The sequence below is a fragment of the Delphinus delphis genome, chromosome 17 (genome assembly GCF_949987515.2).
Source record: "Delphinus delphis chromosome 17, mDelDel1.2, whole genome shotgun sequence".
NCBI lineage: Eukaryota > Metazoa > Chordata > Mammalia > Artiodactyla > Delphinidae > Delphinus > Delphinus delphis.
In genome coordinates, this window is record NC_082699.1 from 77,925,185 (window position 1) to 77,945,324 (window position 20,140).

Sequence of the window (20,140 nt, forward strand, 5' to 3'; positions counted from 1 at the left end):
TCCTCTCTTTCCAGGTTCATAGGGTGGCTTGGCCACCATCTCGGTCAGCTCGGGCAGCTGTAACAGAATGCCACAGACCGGGCGGCTTCAACAACATTGATTTCGCCTGGTCCCGGAGGCTGGCGGTCCGAGGTCAGTGCCCGCGTGGCCAGGTTTGCCGAGGCCCTCTTCCTAGCTTGCAGAGTCATTGTTCTGTCCTCACAGGCCAGGCCAGCTCCGCTTCCTCTTCCATGGTGGAGGCTCTGCCTTCCTGACTTGCGACCTCCCCGAAGTCCCACGTCCTAATACCATTCCATGGGGGCTAGGGTTTCGGCATGGACTTTAGGGGGACACAGCAGGCAGGCCATAAGAGCCGTGCACCAGCTGCGTGACCCGGGGCAGCTACCACACTTCCGCCCCTCATCTCCCCAGCTGTCAAATGGAGACACTAATGCGTCCACAGTACGGTGCTGGGACAATGACAAGACTTACTACAAACATCCCACCTGTTAGCGTTAATACCGACTCTCCCTCTCCCGTTGTCTGTCTCCCCCATTAGGGCAGAGGCCCTCCTCCGCCGCTCTCCGATGCCACCTCGCCCAGGCAGTGTCCCCAAATAGCTGATGCACTAGCAGAATTTGCTGAATGAATGAGGCACCCCTGGCAGCCTGCCTGGGCTTGAATTTAGAGTGTGAGGGGCCCAGGTAGCCTCAGGTCCCCTCCCATCCAGCAGGAAAAATCAAACCTGGCTCAGGCTGGAGTGTAAACAGCAGGGACCCAGGGCCATGCCAGGCCTTAGGGAACCCGTTTGAGAGGTTCTTCCTCTTCCGGGTCCATGCGGAGGACCTCTCCGGAAAACTCTGGAAAGCTGAGCCCTGCAGCCCGCAGCCTCAATTCCACACCTGCCCCAGCTCCCTCCCTGGTAGCGGCAGGCACCTTGTCTTGGCCTCAGAGCCCCTGTGGCCTGTCCAGACCATACTGCCACATCTGGACCATCGAGGAGGCGGGGCTGTGTGTGGGGCACTCAGTGGACACGTGGCGGAAGCTGGGCTCCCGGATCAGAGAATCGCCGGGTCGGACTCCAGTGCCTCCACATTCTTGCTGGGTGATCCAGGCGAGTCGCTGGGCTTCTTGATCGTCGGATAGAGTAAGCCCACCCTTCTGTTTACGTTAGTGGGTTTTCCAGTTTTGCCAACATTTCCTGGAGGCTGCTCCACACTGCATGCCGCGTGTGGCTCTAGGGCTGAACACTGCCCGGGTGGTTCCTGACTGTCGGGCTTTTCTCAGTCCCTCTGGGGCCACTGCTCTGTCCTAGGCTCTGTCCCAGGTCCAGGCTGTGGGGTCTGCCTGGAGCTGGGCGTCTCATCTGTCCGGGCTGACATCTGCAGAGATGTCCCCATTCTGGTCATGCCTGGGCATCGATCCACGTGCGGAATGGCCGTGTGCTCTGTGTTTGACATCAAGGCCCCTGTGGGCCTGCCCCCTGCTGTGCCACTCCTGGGCCCACAGGGACCCCTGCTCTGTCATACCCAGATGCAGAGCTGCCTCAGGCTTGGAGTGCAGGTGCAGTGCCCCCATCTGCCCTAGTTTCCTCTGGAGTTTCTGGGGCGCTGTCACTGGGGACCCAGCTGGGGGTGGGGCAGGGCAGGACTGGCCTTCCCTCCACTGGAGCATCGCTGTGGAGTGGGCTTGGAGTGTGGTGGGCAGACACGTCACCCACGTATCCCTGCCGAGCCTGGAGGTGAGAAGCAGCCCTAATTCTTCTCTTCCACTCCCTGTGAGTCGCTCTGTCATCCCTGCCCCTGGCCAGGAGCTTTGAACACTCACCCCAGCTGTGGCCAGATCCGGGAAGGACTGTGGGTGGCAGGAAGTCTGGGGAAACCCACAGTGGTTAATATCTCAAGAATATCAGCCCATTCACAACACTGACTCTGACATGGCCAGAGAGACAAAGATGACGAGAGATGGCTCGGGCACTGTTCTCGAGGGTCCGAATGCCCCACCAAGGGGCCAGTCCCATTCCTTTTGGGGGTAGGGAGCCCCTGGAGCGCTGTGGCCACCACCTGGGTATTGGATGGGGTGGGGTGATTTGGCGGTCCAGGGAGAAAGGGTGCAGACCCTAACTTGGGCAGTACCTGGCTGATGAGGTGTCTGGGCGCAGATTCAGCAGGTGAGCGGGGGCCGAGGCCTGGGCTATGGAATCAGGTGCCTCCCCTCCCCCCCATCCTGGCACAGTCCCTGGCACGTGGTATGCACTTCGTAAGCTAGGGATGCCTGATGGCTCTCTAGGTGCCAGGTGCAGTGCCAGGTGCCCTCACAGCCCATGAAGTCATCTCAGGAGGCACATGCCACCTGGCCACATGCCAGCTGAGGGCCCTTGGCAAGTTGCTCCACCTTGGAGCCTGTCATGTGGTTTGATCACCCCGGCCTCGAAGGGTTACCAGGAGGAATAAATGGAAGGGGCCTCTGAACATGGCGGATAACTAGCTAGCAAAAGCAAAGAAGAACAGCGTTTATGACAAGACTTGGCTAAACACTGCCCCGTGAACCCCAAAGTACAAGTAGGTAGGGATAATTCTAGGGTTTTCAGGTTCTACCCAGGAAAGGGGGCTCTGGTCCCTCTGACCTCAGTTTACCTAAATCTATCTGGAGTTTCATCACCCACCCCACTTTCAGGGTGGGACTCAGCCTGGGGCACGAGTAGGCCAGGCCTTTCCAAAGGGCCCCAGACTTGCATGTCAGGCATCTGCATCTATACGGGAGGAAAAAGGACACAGCTGGGCAACTGATGGACCTGAGAGCAGGTGAGCCCCAAACGGCCACACGAATTCACCGGCAGCACATGCAGCCATCTGAGGACGCCAGCTGGAACCGCCAGGGGTCTCACCCACCCAAAAGCAGGTGAGTGCAAAGGGCTGCAGGGAGGTGTGAGGGCTCGGCCGCCTCGAACCTTCACAATGACCAGGGCACCCTCCAGCTCAGGGTCCACACTGGTAAGAAGCTGCTGGCACAAAATCGAGCAGGATGGGACAACAGAGACAAGAAAGAGAAGGTCCAGAGAAAGGCGAGGGCGGGGAGTAAAGCTCAGAAAGTGAGGGGCCACAAGACACGTGATGTGTCTTGGAGGAGCCAGGCTGAAGAGGGAGCTTGAGAATTAGCAAAGCTGTCCTGGGCCACAAAGCTTACAAACTTAGAAACCACCTAGTATCACACAAACACGAGCGAGATAAAAGCACTGAGATAAATCCCATACAGAGTTATATTTTTTAATTTTTAAAAATTTATTTTATTATTATTTTTGGCTGTGTTGGGTCTTCGTTGCTGTATGTGGGCTTTCTCTAGTTGCGGCGAGCGGGGGCTACTCTTTGTTGCGGTGCGCGGGCTTCTCATTGCGGTGGCTTCTCTTGTTGCGGAGCATGGGCTCTAGGTGCGTGGGCTTCAGTAATTGTGGCATGCAGGCTCAGTAGTTGTGGCTCACGGGCTCTAGAGTGCAGGCTTAGTAGTTGTGGCTCACAGGCTTAGTTGCTCCGTGGCATGTGGGATCTTCCCAGACCAGGGATGGAACCCGTGTCCCCTGCATTGGCAGGCGGATTTTTAACCACTGTGCCACCAGGGAAGCCCCAGAGTTATTTTTAAAAAAGAGAATTAAGAGCAGAATAATATCCTTAGTAAACAATGAAAGCATTCCAGAAAGACATAACAGATCAAAGTTGTAACGTACTAGGTTTGTAGAATCTGAAAATGATACCGTACACTAATGCATATGTAAGGAATTAAGAAAAGCGGTACTGATGAACCTAGTGGCAGGGCAGGAATAAAGACGTAGATGTAGATAGAGAACGGACTTGAGGGCACAGTGGGGGAAGGGGAAGCTGGGATGAAGTGAGAGAGTAGCGTTAACATATATACACTACCCAATGTAAAATGGATGGCTAGTGGGAAGCTGCTGCATAGCACAAGGAGATCAACTCAAAGCTTTGTGATGACCTAGAGGGATGGGATAGGGAGGGTGGGAGGGAGGCTCAAGAGGGAGGGGATATGGGGATATAGGTATACACATAGTTGATTTGCTTTGTTGTACAGCAGAAACTAACACAACATTGTAAAGAATTTATACTCCAATAAAGATGTGAAAAAAATAAAAAGAAAACAAGTAACCTCCTAACCAAAATGAACTAAAAGATGTTAAGGAAATAATGGAACAATGGAAATCAGAAATGGGAAAAACCAAGACACGAGGAGATAGAATGACAGAACTCAGGGAAGATTTCAAACAAAGGAAAAAATAATTTTCAGAAATAAAGACCACACTAGAAAGAACCCAGTAGATAAGGCCTTAAGAGAAATAAAAAAGTGAACTGGAGGAACATTTTAAAAATCAAAGAGACACAAAGGCACAGATAAAAAGCGTTCGAGAAAAAGCTAACCCCTTGCCTATTGAAGGTTGGCAAAGAAGGTCAAACACTTGTATAACATGAGTCCCTGGAGAAGATGGCCATGGCAGAGGAATAGACAGTTACCACTGTGATTCCAGAAAGCCTTCCTGAACCAGGAAGGTGTGGAGCTACAGGTTCAAAGAGCACACCACGTATTTGAGAATTTCCACCCAGAATAACCAACACCAAGATATGCTCCAGTAAAATTACCAAGCTTTAAAGAAAAAAGAAAGACTCCTTCTGGAATCTACATAAAGAGAGCGAGAGACTTATGAGAAAACGAAAATTTGATTGTCTTCAGACTTTGCAATAGCAATGCTTTCTGCTGGAAGAAAATGGAGAAACCTACGTAATACTCAAGAAAGAAAACGTGAGCTGAATACTGTACACCCAGCAAAACAGACTTTCAAATATAAAAGGCATAGGCAGTTAGCAGCCTGTAAGAAATCAGGGAATATCAGTGCCATGATCTGTGGGTCCTGAGGATTCTATTAGAGAATGAACTTCAGGCATCAGATGTAGAGCTGAGGCTGGGTGAATAGAGTACGGCACCTAACAGCATCGACTCAGGTGAGATATAAAAAGTGGAGGAAGGATGGGGAGGGGGAGAACACGTGGAAAATGTCATTGCTTTTCAGCAATCATATTTGTCTTGGTGATATTAGTAAGGTTGTCCAAGACTGTAGAGTGTGTGCGTGTGGGATAGAGCAAATGAATAATTGTGAGACATTATAATTTGATTGATTGATTAATTGATTGTGTCCTTACAGCCAGAATTCTAAATGTGGAAGAAAAGAGATAATGGGTGTATATAGAAGAATTTAGTAGTAGTCCTGAATTTTTCACTGGAAGTATCAATTTGAACTCATGAGGCATTTTATATTTAAAAGAAATATTGGTATATTTCCTAGCTCTATCCATGGAAAAAGCCAAAAAAAAAAAAAATTAACCCAGTAGAAATGAGAATCCCTGGAATCCACATTGTGGTCTTGAAATACAGTTTCCTACAAAAATAAACCAGGGCTGGGCTTCCCTACTGGCACAGTGGTTAAGAATCCACCTGCCAGGCTTCCCTGGTGGCGCAGTAGTTGAGAGTCCACCTGCCGATACAGGGGACACGGGTTCGTGCCCAGGTCTGGGAAGAACCCACATGCCGCGGAGCGGCTGGGCCCGTGAGCCATGGTTGCTGAGCCTGCGCATCCGGAGCCTGTGCTCCGCAGCGGGAGAGGCCACAGCAGTGAGAGGCCCGTGTACCGCAAAAAAAAAAAAAAAAAAAAGAATCCACCTGCCAATGCAGGGACACAGTTTGAGCCCTTGTCCGCGAAGATCCCACATGCCGCGGAGCAACTAAGCCCCTGTGCCACAACTACTGAGTCTAGGGCTCTAGAGCTGCGAGCCACAACTATTGAGCCCGTGTGCCACAACTACTGAAGCCCGCGCACCTAGAGCCCATGCTCCACAACAAGAGAAGCCACGACAATGAGAAGCCCACGCACCGCAACGAAGAGTAGCCCCCTCTCGCCGCAGCTAGAGAAAGCCCATATGGAAAAACAAAGACCCAATGCAGCCAAAAAAAAAAAGTGAATAAACAAAATAAATTAATTTTTTTAAAATATTTTTTTTAAAAAATAAAGAAACCAGGGCTTTTTGGAGAAACGGCTGGTTCCAGGTCTGGGGCAGGAAATAAACAAGATGAGCCTGGACCATCTTGACACCCCACACAGAGAAAAATCTGCCAGGGACTAGGGTCCTGTAGAAAGGTCTCTGGATCCAACTTGTAGGGGTGTCCACTGGCGAAAGATGGGTCAAGTTGAGCCTGGAAAGGACAGTAATTGCAATTGATTAAACCTTTCAAATGTGTCTATATCCATGTGCTCATAGTGATATTAAACAAAAACCCTGAATGGTCAGCTGTGGAAGATGAAAGGGAGCCAGCTAATTATCCTAAAAACCGGTCCATAAAAGGAAAGACTGAAGTATTTCAAAAGGGCAAGATTAAACTATATTGTCTAGAGATGGATAAGGGTGATGAAAATATAAAACAAAATCTAGGTGCTTCCCTGGTGATGCAGTAGTTAAGAATCCGCCTGCCAATGCAGAGGACACGAGTTCGAGCCCTGGTCCAGGAAGATCCCACATGCCGCGGAGCAACTAAGCCCGTGCGCCACCACTACTGAGCCTGTGATCTAGAGCCCGCGAGCCACAACTACTGAAGTCCACGCACCTAGAGCCCGTGCTCGGCAACAAGAGAAGCCACCGCGATGAGAGGCCCGCGCTCTGCAACGACGAGTAGCCCTCGCTCGCCACAACTAGAGAAAGCCCGCGCGCAGCAACGAAGACCCAACGCGGCCAAAGATAAATAGATAAATAAATAAATAAATAAATTTATAAAAAAATAAAAAACAAGTTATCAAACCACAAATCTAGATCATCTATGATTAAGCCAAAATGAGTGTTGGAGAAGACACTGCCGTGGGTGCTCACGTGAGGGTGATATGGGCCAGGGGGCCCCGGAGATGGGGGTGGGCTGATGTAACCATAGTAACCACTGGCTGGCGGTTCTGATGACCTATGGCCACTTGTGTAGCAAACCACCCCAACCCACCGCCATGCTCTTGTGCTCTTGGACCCTCCTCTGGCGGGTTGAGAGTTTGGACTCAGCTCAGGGCGATGACTGGCCTCTGCTCCACGAAGCCCAGGGCCTCAGCTGGGGCCTTGGCTGGGATGACTCCAGTGATTGGGGGTGATCCAGGCAGCTGCAGGCTGGGGCCATCTGGAGGTTTCTTCACTCACCAGCCCCGTGCCCAGCTTGGATGGCTTGGAGACTGGGCTCAGCTGGACTGTCCCCTCCTGCGGCTCCCCCTGGAGGCTGGGCTTCCTCCCGACGTGGGTGTCTGCGTTCCAGGAGGGAGCCTCCCGAGGGGAAGCACGTGGAGGGCTACCGTAGTCAAGAACCAGACAGAAGCTGTGCAGCCTCTCGTGACCCCGCCTCGGGGGCCATGCAGTGTGACCTCCGTTGCATCGGTCAGAGTACCCACCAAGCAGCTAGATTCAGGAGGGGACACAGACCCCTGCCCTCAACGGGAGGAGTGTCAGATTTTTCAGTCACTTAAATAAACAAACATTTACTGAGCCCGTATTCTATGGGGGGCTCCATGTAAACGCATGACCCACCTCCTCCTGGGTAATGACCACTAAAACCTTTTGAAGTAGCTACAGGATTGGGCTCATCTTACGGAAGAGGAAACGAAAACACAGAGAGGTGAAAGAGAGCCCAGCCCAGGGCCAGCAACCGGAAGAGGCCATGTCCAGACCCATGGCACCTCCCGCCTGAGAACCACCCATTTTTGCCAGTTGCACTCAGATTAAACTCAGCCTCCCCACGCTGACGGGTAAGGCCTTGCGTCATGTGGCCCCGCTTCATCCCCAACCTCATCTGGTCCCATTCTCCCTGCTCACTCCACTCTCCAGCCGCGCCGGACACAACCACCCGCGCACCCCGGCCCCATCTTCTGGTTTGGCCAGCAGTTTCCTCCTCCAATAACCCTCTTCCCAGATCTCGTCCTGGCTGCCCTCTTCTCATTGCTTACATTTCAACTCAAGGGTCCCCTGCCTTGGTCACTTTCCACTGCGGCCCAGAGCTTGACAAAAACAGAAATTAGTCCATCGCTGTATTTGTCTTATTGTTGGCCTCCACCCGCTAGAATGTAAGATCCGGGAGAGAGGAGACTGTGTCCTTCCCTGTATCTGCAGCACCCAGCCAGACCCAGCACACAGTAGGCGCCCGATAAGAAGAGCTGAGTGAACACCTGACTCAGCGCCCAGCCTCCCGACTGCTGTGGAATTCTGCATTTTGCCCCGCTTACCTCCATTCATTCTGTGTCTACTGTGTATCTGCAGAGTGGAAACAGATTTTTATTAATTACTGGAATCGGGTAGAACATGTACACTTTTGTTTTATTTTATTTATTTATTTTTTAAATGCAAGCCAACTTTTTTTTAATGTATTTTTTATATTGGAGTATAGCCAATTAACAATATTGTGATAGTTTCAGGTGCACAGCAAAGCGACTCAGCCGTAAGTATACACGTATCCATTCTCCCCCAGACTCCCTTCCCATCCAGGCTGCCACATGACACCCAGCAGAGTTCCCTGTGCTATACGGTAGGTCCTCGTTGGTTATCTATCTTAAATACAGCAATGTGGAAGAGCATATACACTTTTAGAGCTAGTGGGGCCTTCAAGTTCCTTGTGTCCAGTTTTCACTCTGGTCCAAGCTGCTTCAACCTGCTCATTAGACAGGTGGAAAAACTGAGGCCGTGACCCGCCCGAGGCTAGGTAGCTGCTGAATGTTGGCTCCAGGACCGACGTGGAGTCCCCAGGGCCACCAGATTCACACCTTTCTCCTGTTCCCATATCCTGATGGGAAATGCAGTTCCTGAGAAGCCAGGGACCTTCCCAGGGTCACTCAGCTTGTAAGTGCAAAGCTGGGGCCAGAACCTGTCCCTTCTGGGTTCCTCCGAGGCCCCCAGGGCCTCCCGGACCCATCAGCAGCGCCTCCCAGCCTTGCCCCCTTGACTGCACTAAGGACCGCCCCAACGGAAGGCATGGTTTAATGGGGCCTGAGCTCCAGGAGCCATCCGCAGGGGCAGCCAGATCTGCTTTAAAGAGGAAAGAACACCCCACGAGAGGACCTCGGGCCCCACGCCAGCGTTTCCTGTTTCTGGGGCGCAGGCCAGGGGGGTGTGTGTGTGCCTTTCAGAGGTGCTCCCAGGGGATGGGCGGGACCCTGGCCTGCAGGTTCTGTACAAAGCAAGGAAGCGTGACGTCACCAGAAGGAGGTAAACAGAAGGACGCTTCCTCTTTTGCTTCCATGGGGCTCTTGCCTGATCCAGAAAGCTCTCAAACTACAGAAAAATTTCCCTCCCAGCCTGGACTGGGCTTCAGTTAGTTCTTCTGGAGTTGCCCCTTTGTGGAGAGGAGAGAGTTCAAACCAAACCAAACTGGTGAAAAGTCCTAGAATGAATTGTGCTACAATCCCAGAGGTGGGAACCGGGAGGGGTCTGATGCCAGTCCCACTCCCAACCCCACTTTACAGATGGGGAAGCTGAGTCCCAAAGAGTTCAAATTACTGCTGAACAGATGATTCGTTGCCACTGTGAACAGACAAACCCTCAGCACTGTGGCTTTCTGTGGGGGTGTCAGAAAACGCTACTCACCCTCAAGTTGCATCTGGGCTGGAGCAGGAGGGACACCAGGATTGGGAGAGCTGCAGTTCTGCCTTGGCTCTCTACTGGCAAGTCATCTTCTCTCTCTGAACTCAGCTCCTTCCCTATATACTGGGACAGTGATACCTGCCTCAGAGAGTCACTGTGAGAACTGAGACAATATATGTCACGATCCCAGCTTGGAGACTGGTTCACACTAGGTGCTCAATACTGCTTTCTATGAAATGGAGACAAGGATATAGCTTCTGCAGCCATCAGGATTACGTTAGGCAACACATACCAGAAAACCTCAAACAGCGGGACTTCCCTGGTGGTCCAGTGGTTAAGAATCTGCCTTCCAATGCAGGGAATGCGGGTTTGAGCCCCAGTTGGGGAACCAAGATCCCACAGGCCACGGAGCAACTAAGCCCGTACGCCACAATTAGAGAGCCTGCATGCTAGAGAGAAGACTGCACGCCGCAACGAAGCACCCGCATGCCACAACTAAGACCCGATGCAGCCAAATACATAAATAAATAAGTAAATATTTAAGGAAAAAACCACAAAACCTCAAATAACAGTGGCTTAAGCAAGATAAAAGTTTGTTTCTCTCTCTCACATTAGAAAAATCTGGAACTACACAGTCCAGTGTTGGTGTAGAACTCCACAGTTATCAGAGACCCAGGTGCCTTCTATCTTTCCGCTCTGCCATTCTTTTTTTTTTTTTTTTTTGTGGTACACGGGCCTCTCACTGTTGTGGCCTCTCCCGCTGTGGAGCACAGGCTCCGGACGCGCAGGCTCAGCGGCCATGGCTCACGGGCCCAGCCACTCCGCGGCATGTGGGATCCCCCCGGACCGGGGCACGAACCCGTGTCCCCTGCATCGGCAGGCGGACTCTCAACCACTGCGCCACCAGGGAAGCCCTCTGCCATTCTTATTACCTAGAGACCCAGCCATCACATCCCAGCTCTGGGGGAGCAGGAGGAAAGAGGGCAGTGCATAAGAACCCTCCTAGAAGCCTCACCCAATGGCTCCTCACTCACTCCTCTTTTCAAAGAAGGCTGGAAAGTGTCCTTTTTTCTGGCTGGACACATTGCCATCCCCAGTAATTGTGACTCACTATACTGTACACTTGTAAAGATTCTGCTAATAAGAAGGGAAAATGAATATTAGACAGGAGACCAACAGTGTCTTATGTACCCTCCTCACTGAGTGCTTTTGGAAAATAATGGTGCTCAATTAACTGTAATCATTAATCAAATATAAGGAACAGTTATCTGAATATCAGAAAAACATTAAAATAGATTTTTTAAAATGACTCCCTTTTCATGAAGATGGTTCTGAAGGCGAAGAAGGAAGCTCCTCACTGCCACCCCAAAGCCAACGCAAATGCTTGGAAGGCCAAGGAGGCAGTTCCGAAGGGCTGCACGGCCACAAAGAAAGGGAAGGTCCGCAGGGCACCCACCCTCACAGCCCAAGCATCCTTGCAAGAGCTCCTCCAGGAGCCACAGCCTTGAGCGCTCACCCCCTCGGGTTCCCCAGAGAAGACAGAGCGCTCCGTGTTCATCGTGGGTGCCTAGGCCTCCGACTCCAGGCCACAAGGCTGCAGAGGCGCTTGGTGACAGGGTGTGGCCAAGGCCAGCCCCCAATGGAGAGAGGAGCAAGCGTTTGGCTGGCTCTAGGCTGTGATACCTCAGATGTCACCAAAATTGGGATCATCTAATCTGAGTCCAGCTGGCTCATTCTAAATATATAGATTTTCACCATTTAGAAAAAAGACCCTAGGATATAGCCAATATTTTATAATAGCTATTGATATAAATGAAGTGTAACCTTTAAAAATTGCGACTCACTATTATGCACACTTGGAACTTATATAATATTGTACTGCAACTATACTTCAATTTTAAAAAATACAAACAAAAACGAGAGTTTGAGATCCTTAAAAAAAAAAGAGACCCTAACCAAATAGTTTGCAGGTGACTCAGAGCAGTGGCAAGGCCGGGATTTTAAAGTCCACCCTCGGCTCCGAGACTGTGACCTGTCCCTGTCTGTTGAGCGGAAGCCACGTGTGATGCCCCACATCCCCGTCCTCCCAACCCCAATGGTTACCGTCCTCCCAGGCCCTCCCTCGAGTCTCCCGACTGAGGGTCTCTCTGGCTGAAGGGGTGCTCTGGAATGCAGTGGGTGCCCAAACCAGTATCTGGTGGGTCAGGTTCCATTCAGTGCCAAGAGGCAATTACGGCAGCATCTTGTCGAGAGGGAACCCTGGAGGCATCATTTTGAGGATTCAAGGAGATTCCTTCAGCCTTTATCCTGAAAATTTTCATTGAGGGTCTGTCATGCTGGGGATACAGCCATGAGCCAGAAACCCCAATTCCTGCCCTTAGGATCTTCCGGACGTGAAGACAGGTGACCAACAAAATACGGGAGTGACGGGTGGAGAGTTAGAGGGACACGTGCCAGGGAGGAAACCACAGCAGGGAAATGGGATGTGGAGTGTGTGTCGATGTGGAGGTTGAAATTTCGGATCAGGCCGGTGCTAATGCAGGAACCGCATTCGCATGTGCAAACTCTCAAGGTGGGAGCATGCCTGGGGGGCTTGGGGAAGAGCCAGGAGGCCAGGGTGGTTGGAGCAGGGGAGTGAGGACAGATAGGGACCGGGGGCCGGGCCACTGGGGCTTGGGGACTCCGCTTCTGCTCTGGATGGGACAGGAGCGTCGCACAGTTCTGGGCCAGGAGGGCCCGGCTTGGCTTTCTCCAGAATCTCTCTGGCTGCTGCGCTGAATAGAAGGAGGGCAAGTTTTGCTTCTGTAGGGGGAGGGGCGTGTGAGGCAAGAATGACCCACCAGCTTTGCTCCATCCTTTATTTGCAAAGCAGCTTTAAAGAGAAAGGAGGAGCCATGTATTCATTCATGCATTTATTCTTTCACTCACTCAGGCATTCATGCAAGACCACCCCCACCCCCACCCCCCGGCCGGCAAGCCCCAAACCTGGCGTCTCAGGTGGGTCACACCGAAACCCACCCTATGGGGCACTCACAGTTCCTCGGGCCTGTGTGTGTGTGGTCAGGAAGGATGGGCCTGTGGGTGTGCAGAATGGGGCGGGGGACACACAGCTCTGAGCTCACTGGGGGCTTTTTCCGTGAATTGGCTGATACAAACTGTCCACGGCAAGGTCCCCGGGCTATTCCCCCGATGGTCCTGCCTCTGAGCCAGGAAGGGCTCAGGAGCCTCACGGGCCTTTAGGATGGAGGGGTTCCTGGGAAGGAGGACTCTGGGTGCTAGATGTGGGTGAACCAGGACAGGCGGTCCCCCAGCCTCTACTCACACAGCCGTACCCGAGGAGGACTTCCTTGAACCTCCCCTCTGCTTGGCGAGGCCCCTGTCTGTCCGGCAGCACCCCGGCGTGATCACTTAGCACATTATTTTGGAACAGAGTGTTTCTGTGTCTGTTGACTGAGCCAGCAGCTGAGCCCCTCAGTGGCAGAGACCCTGCCTCGCTCATCTTTGTGCCTCCAAGGTTTAGCCCCATGTCTGACTGCCTACCATCCCTGGACCCTGGACTTGGCATCTTGCCATCAGCGTCGCACACCAAAGCAGGCGTGCGAGGGATGCAGGGCACAGGTGAGCCGGGGCGCCTTCAGGAAGGAGGTGTGGGTGGGGCAGGTGGGGATAGAACGGTGGCATCGAAGGGCCTGGAGAACTAGCCGCTGCTAAAGCCATTCGAGTTCAGTGGGGGTTGGGGGCAAGTGGAGGGCGTGGGTTGGAGTTGAGACTGAACAAGACAGTCTGTGGGGGCCTGGAAGGCTGTGCTAAGGGGACTGCGCCAGCGTAAGCCCTTAAGCAAGGAAGTGAATGATGACCCAGTAGTGCACTGCCTGGGGAGAGTGGCGGGGGGGTGGGGTGTCCAGGGCAGAGGAGGGACAGGGAGAGATGAGGGGGGGGCAACGGTGTCCCCACCCATGCCTCCTGCTCAGCTGGGTCTGCCCTGAGGGCCATTTGCACAGGAGGAGGCCGCAGTGGGACCAGCCCCTCTGCCAGCGCAAGACCGTCCAGTGGAGAAACTGCTGCTAGGGGCCTGGCTGGCTCCCTGGGGCTGCAGCATCGGCTCAGGAGTGTCAGGCCAAGGGCTGCCCGAGCTGGGTGCCTAGGGGTTCCACAAGGCCAGGCTAGTGAAGGAGGCACCTGGTGGTGGTCACCAGTAACATGGACAGGAGGCAGGTGGAGGACCTGCCCAAGGCCAGGGTAACAAAGATGCTCTGAGCTGAGGTGGTGGCGAGTGGGGGGACCAGGCTTTGGCTGCAGAAGCTCAGCCCTTCATTCCATGACACCCCGAGGTCTCACTGGGCCTCCCACAGACTCCCAGCTCCGCCCCACCAGTCCCAGCCCGCATTTTATGAAGTAGGCCTGACTGACGGGGCAGGTGGGTCCCAGCCCAGAGCGGATGTTGTGTCAACGGGAGGAGGTGACCAGCAAACCTTCTCCCCTCTCGTCACCAGCTGTCAGACGCCGACCAGCGCTGGCCCCAGGTTTCTCTTGCGTGAAATGGGATATTTGAGGGACTTCCCTGGCGGTCCAGTGGTTAAGACTCCACGCTTCCGATGCAGGGGGCACGGGTTTGATCCCTGGTTGGGGAACTAAGATCCCACATGCCACGTGGTGAGGTCAAAAAAAAAAAAAAAGCAATAGGAATATTCGCTCTTACCTGGTGCAACGTGGTAAGGATCCAGTGATAACAGGTGTAGATAATTCTAAAACAACAAGTGGTGCTCTTATCATCTGCAGATATAGCTTCAAACACCAGCATTTTAAAAAGGGCTCTGCAAATAGACTGTGGTTGCCAAGGGGGAGGTGGGGTGGGGGAGGGATGGACTGGGAGTTTGGGGTTAGTAGATGCAAACTATTACATATAGAATGGATGGGTAACAAGGTCCTACAGTAGAGCACAGGGAACTATATTCAATATCCTATGACAAACCATAATGGAAAAGAATATGAAAAAGAATGCATATATGTGTATAACTGAGTCAGTCTGCGGTACAGCAGACATTAACACAGCCCTGTAAATCCACTATACTTCGACTGAAGAATAAATAAATAAAAAGATCTCTGCTAAGTTTTGCAAGTTGTGAAGAAGCCAAGCGCTTCCTCCAGCCTAGATCGTTTATATGTTTCTCTGGGTGGTTTTTCTTTTTCCCCAATTAGAATCATCAGTTGAGCATTTGTTAAATACATCAGGTCTGAACAAGCCAGGATGCTCAGCTTTCGTGGTAAGGTGGCAAAAATCCGCGTGAGAATGAAATGCTTTTGGAAAAACTATAGCAGGTACAAAACTATACTTGGTACCTATCACCAATGGCTCCCAGCGTGGTAACATGACAAGATAGCCTTTCTGACCAGTTTGGGGATTCAACAGATTTGGGGAGACATCACAGCATGAGACGCACTTGGTCTATTCAAGGAAAGCTTACTTTTCATAAACGAATTTTAGTCTAAAGAAAGATTTCACCTTAAGGGAAAGAGCAGAATTACACGTTGACTCGGCACCTTCATTTACATGTCTTTATAAAGACTTTAATAAAAATAGGTTCACAATGATTGTAAGAAAACCCTCATGGCACATACTAAACTGTAGGCGTCCTCTTTTTAAATCCTCCTCCTGTTTCTATGTCTGGTGGGATGTGATTGGGGTCCATGACCCAAGAGGCCACTGGGTGCTGGCCCTGTGTGGGTGCGTCACCCACCCCAGCTCAGGGGCCCCTCGTTCACCCTGTAGACAACCACCCTGTTTGACTTAGAGAAACACAGTGGCATGAGACAGCCACTCAGGCAGGGAGAGACGTGGAGGGAACTTGCCGTGTGCCGGCCCGTCTCCGAGAAGGAAAAACTGACACTCACGCTGAGCAAGCCACCAGCACTCTCGGGGACCAGGGTGTGGAGCAGCGCCCCCCCCCCCCCCCGGCAATGGGTCTGAGTCTTGCGCCCACAGGACCTCGGAGCGTGGCCTGGGGCAGGTACCAGGCCCTCTACGGAGGTTTCCAGGGGGCAGGGACACGGCTGGCTTGTCTCTGCATTCCTGACACATAGTAGTTGCTCAATTAATATCAGTGTAAGTGCATGAGTGAATTTGTCTTCCAGATTTCCTTTTCAAAGCTCATTAAATACGGACTAGTGCTGTGCAAGAGAAATAGCATGCCGGCCACAGAGGTAAGCTTAGCAGCCACGTTAAACAAAGTGAAAAGAAACAGGTGACATTCAGTTTAATAATACGTTTATTTCGGGCTTCCCTGGTGGCGCAGTGGTTGAGAGTCCGCCTGCCGATGCAGGGGACACAGGTTCGTGCCCCGGTCTGGGAAGATCCCACATGTCGCGGAGCGGCTGGGCCTGTGAGCCATGGCCGCTGAGCCTGCGCGTCCGGAGCCTGTGCTCCGCAACGGGAGAGGCCACAACAGTGAGAGGCCTGCCGTACCGCAAAAAAACAACATTTATTTAACTTGGCGTATGTAAGATATTATCATTTCAACACGGATCAATGTACAAATTAGTAAGGAGGTGCTTTACACTCTTCTCTCGTGCTGTCTTGAAATCCGGAGCAGAGGCTCCCTCACACCCGCCCGTGGCAGCACTAGCCCTCGTTTGGCTGGTTTCCGAGCTGGGCAGCACAGGACTAGAATGACCCAGCGCCGAGTACCCAGTGGAGGAGGGACGAAGGCAGGGCCGGGCGTGGGTGCAGCATCAGGACGGGGAGCTCACCACCTCGCAGGCTGGAGAGACAGGCGAGTGAGGGGCATGAGGTGATAGATGCACCAGGGCCGTGGGAGCAGGGTGAGGCACACCTGGCCGAGTGGGGCTCCAGGCCTGGTGGCACCCCTGTCACTGGGGCCTCCCCGCTCCTCTCTGCTTCCAGCGCTCCACCTGGGGCCTGGCCTGAGGGCTCCCAGCAGCTGCTGAGTGATTTTTGCAGCAAGAACAGGACTGGCTTGTTCATTCACTGAAGCAGCGCGACCCCTCCCAGCCCAGAGGCAGGTGAGAGGCTGGCATCAGGGCGCATCCCTCTCTCTCCAGGGTCTCACTCGTGCAGGAGTGGGAAAGAGCTCCCAAAACAGAGCCCACCGCGGGGCGAGGGCCGTGTTTCAGGCAGTGACGCTGCGTTTTAAACTGGGTTTTAAACAAACCCACGCTCGGCCGACTCCCCCCAGGCCTTCCGGACCCTTTGGACCCTTGGAAGGAATTAATCTGTGGCCCCTGTCACTGCCCTCGATTATCCACGCAGGAGCTGGGTGATGGGAGGGGCGGGGGGAGTTGCTAGACGTGGGAGCGGCTGCTTCCTTCCGTGAACAACTGTGTGGAGTTCTTGGAAGGGGTCCATGTGCTTGAAAAGGATGTCTCAGCGGGTCCCAGGTGGGAGGGGGCCCGGGAATGGGGGCGGGGGAGACTCAGGTCTAGGGCCCTCCCTTGCCCTGGCCCCCCTCCACCATCTGGCTCTCAATGCCCCCCCAGGCTCACACACACACACACACACACACACACACACACACACACATACACACACACATACACACCAGGAAATGGGTGTTGGTGGCTCGGTTGGTGGCCAGCTGAGAGAGAAGCAAGGGGACTGGGTAGCAGCTGGGCCTCAGGCCTCTGCCCCTCCTTGACCCTGGGCTCAGCCTGGCTTTGGGTTTGGAGGCGAAGAGGGACGGAGGACGGACAGGAGAGCCCAGCTGCTGCTCTGACCTGAGCTGCTCCGGGGACCGGGAGACGTTTGTGATGCGGCCTGAGCCGCCCGTGCCCCCAGCCCCACTTCCTGGTGGGGCCGGGCAAGCGGACACCTCTGGGGGCGGCACACTTCTCTGTGGGTGGGCTCAGGACCACGCTGCTGGGCTGGTGGGAGGGAGTGGCCCTGCTCAGGACTGGCCTCCACGGCCTCCTTTAAGAGCCTCCCTGGACTAACCTCCTCTCTCGGAATGTGTTCTTTTGACGGGAAGGGGGTGTTTCCAGCTCTGAACTTTCACTGCCCCGGGGAGTTAAGAGTTGACTGGGTTTCGCCAAATGGTCTGAAAATCCCTTCTAATGATAACATTCCAGCGTGGGAGGCCCTGTTAACCGCCAAGCAAGAACCACCTGCAGAGCCAGCGGCCTTGGGCAGGTCCGCCTCAGGCAGGGGCCTGGGCGCTGGCGGCCGACCCCACCGGGGAATGCATCTGCGTCCCCCCACTCACTGCTCTGTGCTCTTGGGTAAGGGGTTCCCCTTGCTGGGCCACGGGTCCTGATCTGCCAAATGGGGTGACACCTGGTCATGGGCTGGAGGGGTGATGGATAAGGAAACACACCTGTGCACACGAAGCAGCCATTAGCTGCGTCATCAGCAGCCGGTGCGCCATTGCCACGGGCGGCCCCGCGCCTCCATCCGCCCTGGCCGGGCTCTGCAGCATGCAGAGGCTCCCAAGGAGGGAAGGTCGGAAGCAAAGTGGAGCGGGGTGTCGGCATTTACCGAGGATCCCCTTTGCCCTCACACCAGCCTCTGGGGTCTGCATTGCCATCGCCCTGCAGTTAGTGAAGGATGGAGCTGGGGCTGGTCTTGGGTCCTTCTGCCTCCACTGCTGGTGCCCCTTTCACTGGATGGGGTACAGGGCAGGACTCTTTCTCAGGACAAGTGCCCGCGTGAGAGGGGCTGAGCTGAGGCTCTGGAGCCAGGATCAGCTGAGGGGTTACAAGGTTGGAGCCCAAGAGCAGGCACAGGGGATGAGAGCCTCAAGGTCAGAGGGACACGATGAGGGCTCAAGAGGTGTGATGGGGTGGGGAGGGCTGCCGCCCAGCCTGGGTGCGAGAAGCAGGGAGGGAGGGCTTCCTGGAGGAGGGGGTACCTGAGCCAATGAAAGGTATGTCAGAGTTATCCGGGGAGAAAAGGGGAGAGCACATTCCGGGGCATCGGGAACAGAAGGTGCGGTGGGAAATAACCTTGAATAGCCTTGGGCTTCCCTCTTGGGCCCTCGAGCGGACTGGTACCTGACTTCCCCTTTCCCACCTACTTACTGTTAGCTCTCTATTTTTATTTGTCTTGATTCCCAGTCCGGATGAGTTAAGACAGTTCTCACATCTGTCCCCTTCCTCTAGCCCGAACACACAGCAGCAGCCGGACCACAGCTTCCTGTCTGTCTTCACCCAGAGGAGGAGCGTGGCCGCCCAGCCGTGTGGACCCTGACCTGGCACCTCCCTGTCTGCACAGCAGCTCTGCAGCCACAGGCGCCTACACAGGAGTGTATACAGGTTCCTGGCGCCTAGGCCAGCGTGTCCCAGGTCTCCCTTCTACCATCCTTCTCTTCCCGGAATTTTCTTTAAGGGAGACCCTTCTTGGGGGGCGGTTGAGTTTCAGAATGGGCATCCCCTTGGCCACCAGCCCATCAGGACCCCTGAGACAGCCCACGAGGCGGTGGGCTAGCTTCCCTTTTTCCTTTTGAAGTCACACGTTTCATCCTCATTCTCATTCTCTCAGCCTTTTTCTAGCTCCAGGCCACCTTCTCAGGGATTAGGGTCTGGGATAGTTGGTTGGTATTTGAATTTGGAGAAGTATCTTCACTGCAATCGCATTATCTTAAGAGGGCCTGAGTCAGCCCTCTCCCATACCTGTCTGGCCCCATTTCTTTCCTGGTCAAAGTCCTCCGCCACTTGGCAGGATCCCCAGGATAGATGCCAGCTTTCCCGATCTGACCCTGCCCACCAACCCCAGGCATGTGTGGAGCCCACACCATGCGCTGGGTGCTGTTCCAGGGGTGCGGACAGAGCAGGGGGCACCAGACACACATCTCTCACCAGCTCCCACGGCTACAGGACCCAAGTGCTGGTTCGTGGGCCTCTGCACACACCATACTGTTCCCTCTGTGTAGCCTGCCGTGCTGTGCCGTGCCCTCTGTGCCTTTTCTTCCCGGAAAATGCCTCTTCACCCTTCGAGGTTAGTTTCAGGGGTTCTCCTCTTGCCTGAGTCTCCCTGGGTCACTCCCCCGATTCCACACACCCTCTGCTTCCTTCCCTCCACTGAACACACGTTTGCTGCGCTGGGAGCCCGGCGGGGTGGGGTGGGGTTGGAGGTGGGGGGGTAGGTGGAGTCTATATTTTGTATTTTATTCTTTGTGTTCCCAGTTCTTATTACAGGACCAGGCACACAGTAGGTGCTCAATAAACAGAAATGAGGAAACTGAGGCTTGGGAGGTAAAGGGAGGTCCTAGGTCAGACAGCTAGTTAGAGGGGCTTGGATGTGGAATAGTTTACCTCTGATTTCTATGTGGTAAACATTCTTCCTTCCACATGCTGGTCCCCTCATTTCCTGGAGAAAACTGTTTATTCATACTCATGCTTTTCTTTGCTAACAGGTATGTGATTGTACTTTCCCAAGAAATGTTGAAGCTTGGCTTACATTTCTTTTTTGTTGTTGTTTGTTTGTTTTTTGCGGTACGCGGGCCTCTCACTGTTGTGGCCTCTCCCGTTGCGGAGCACAGGCTCCGGACGCACAGGCT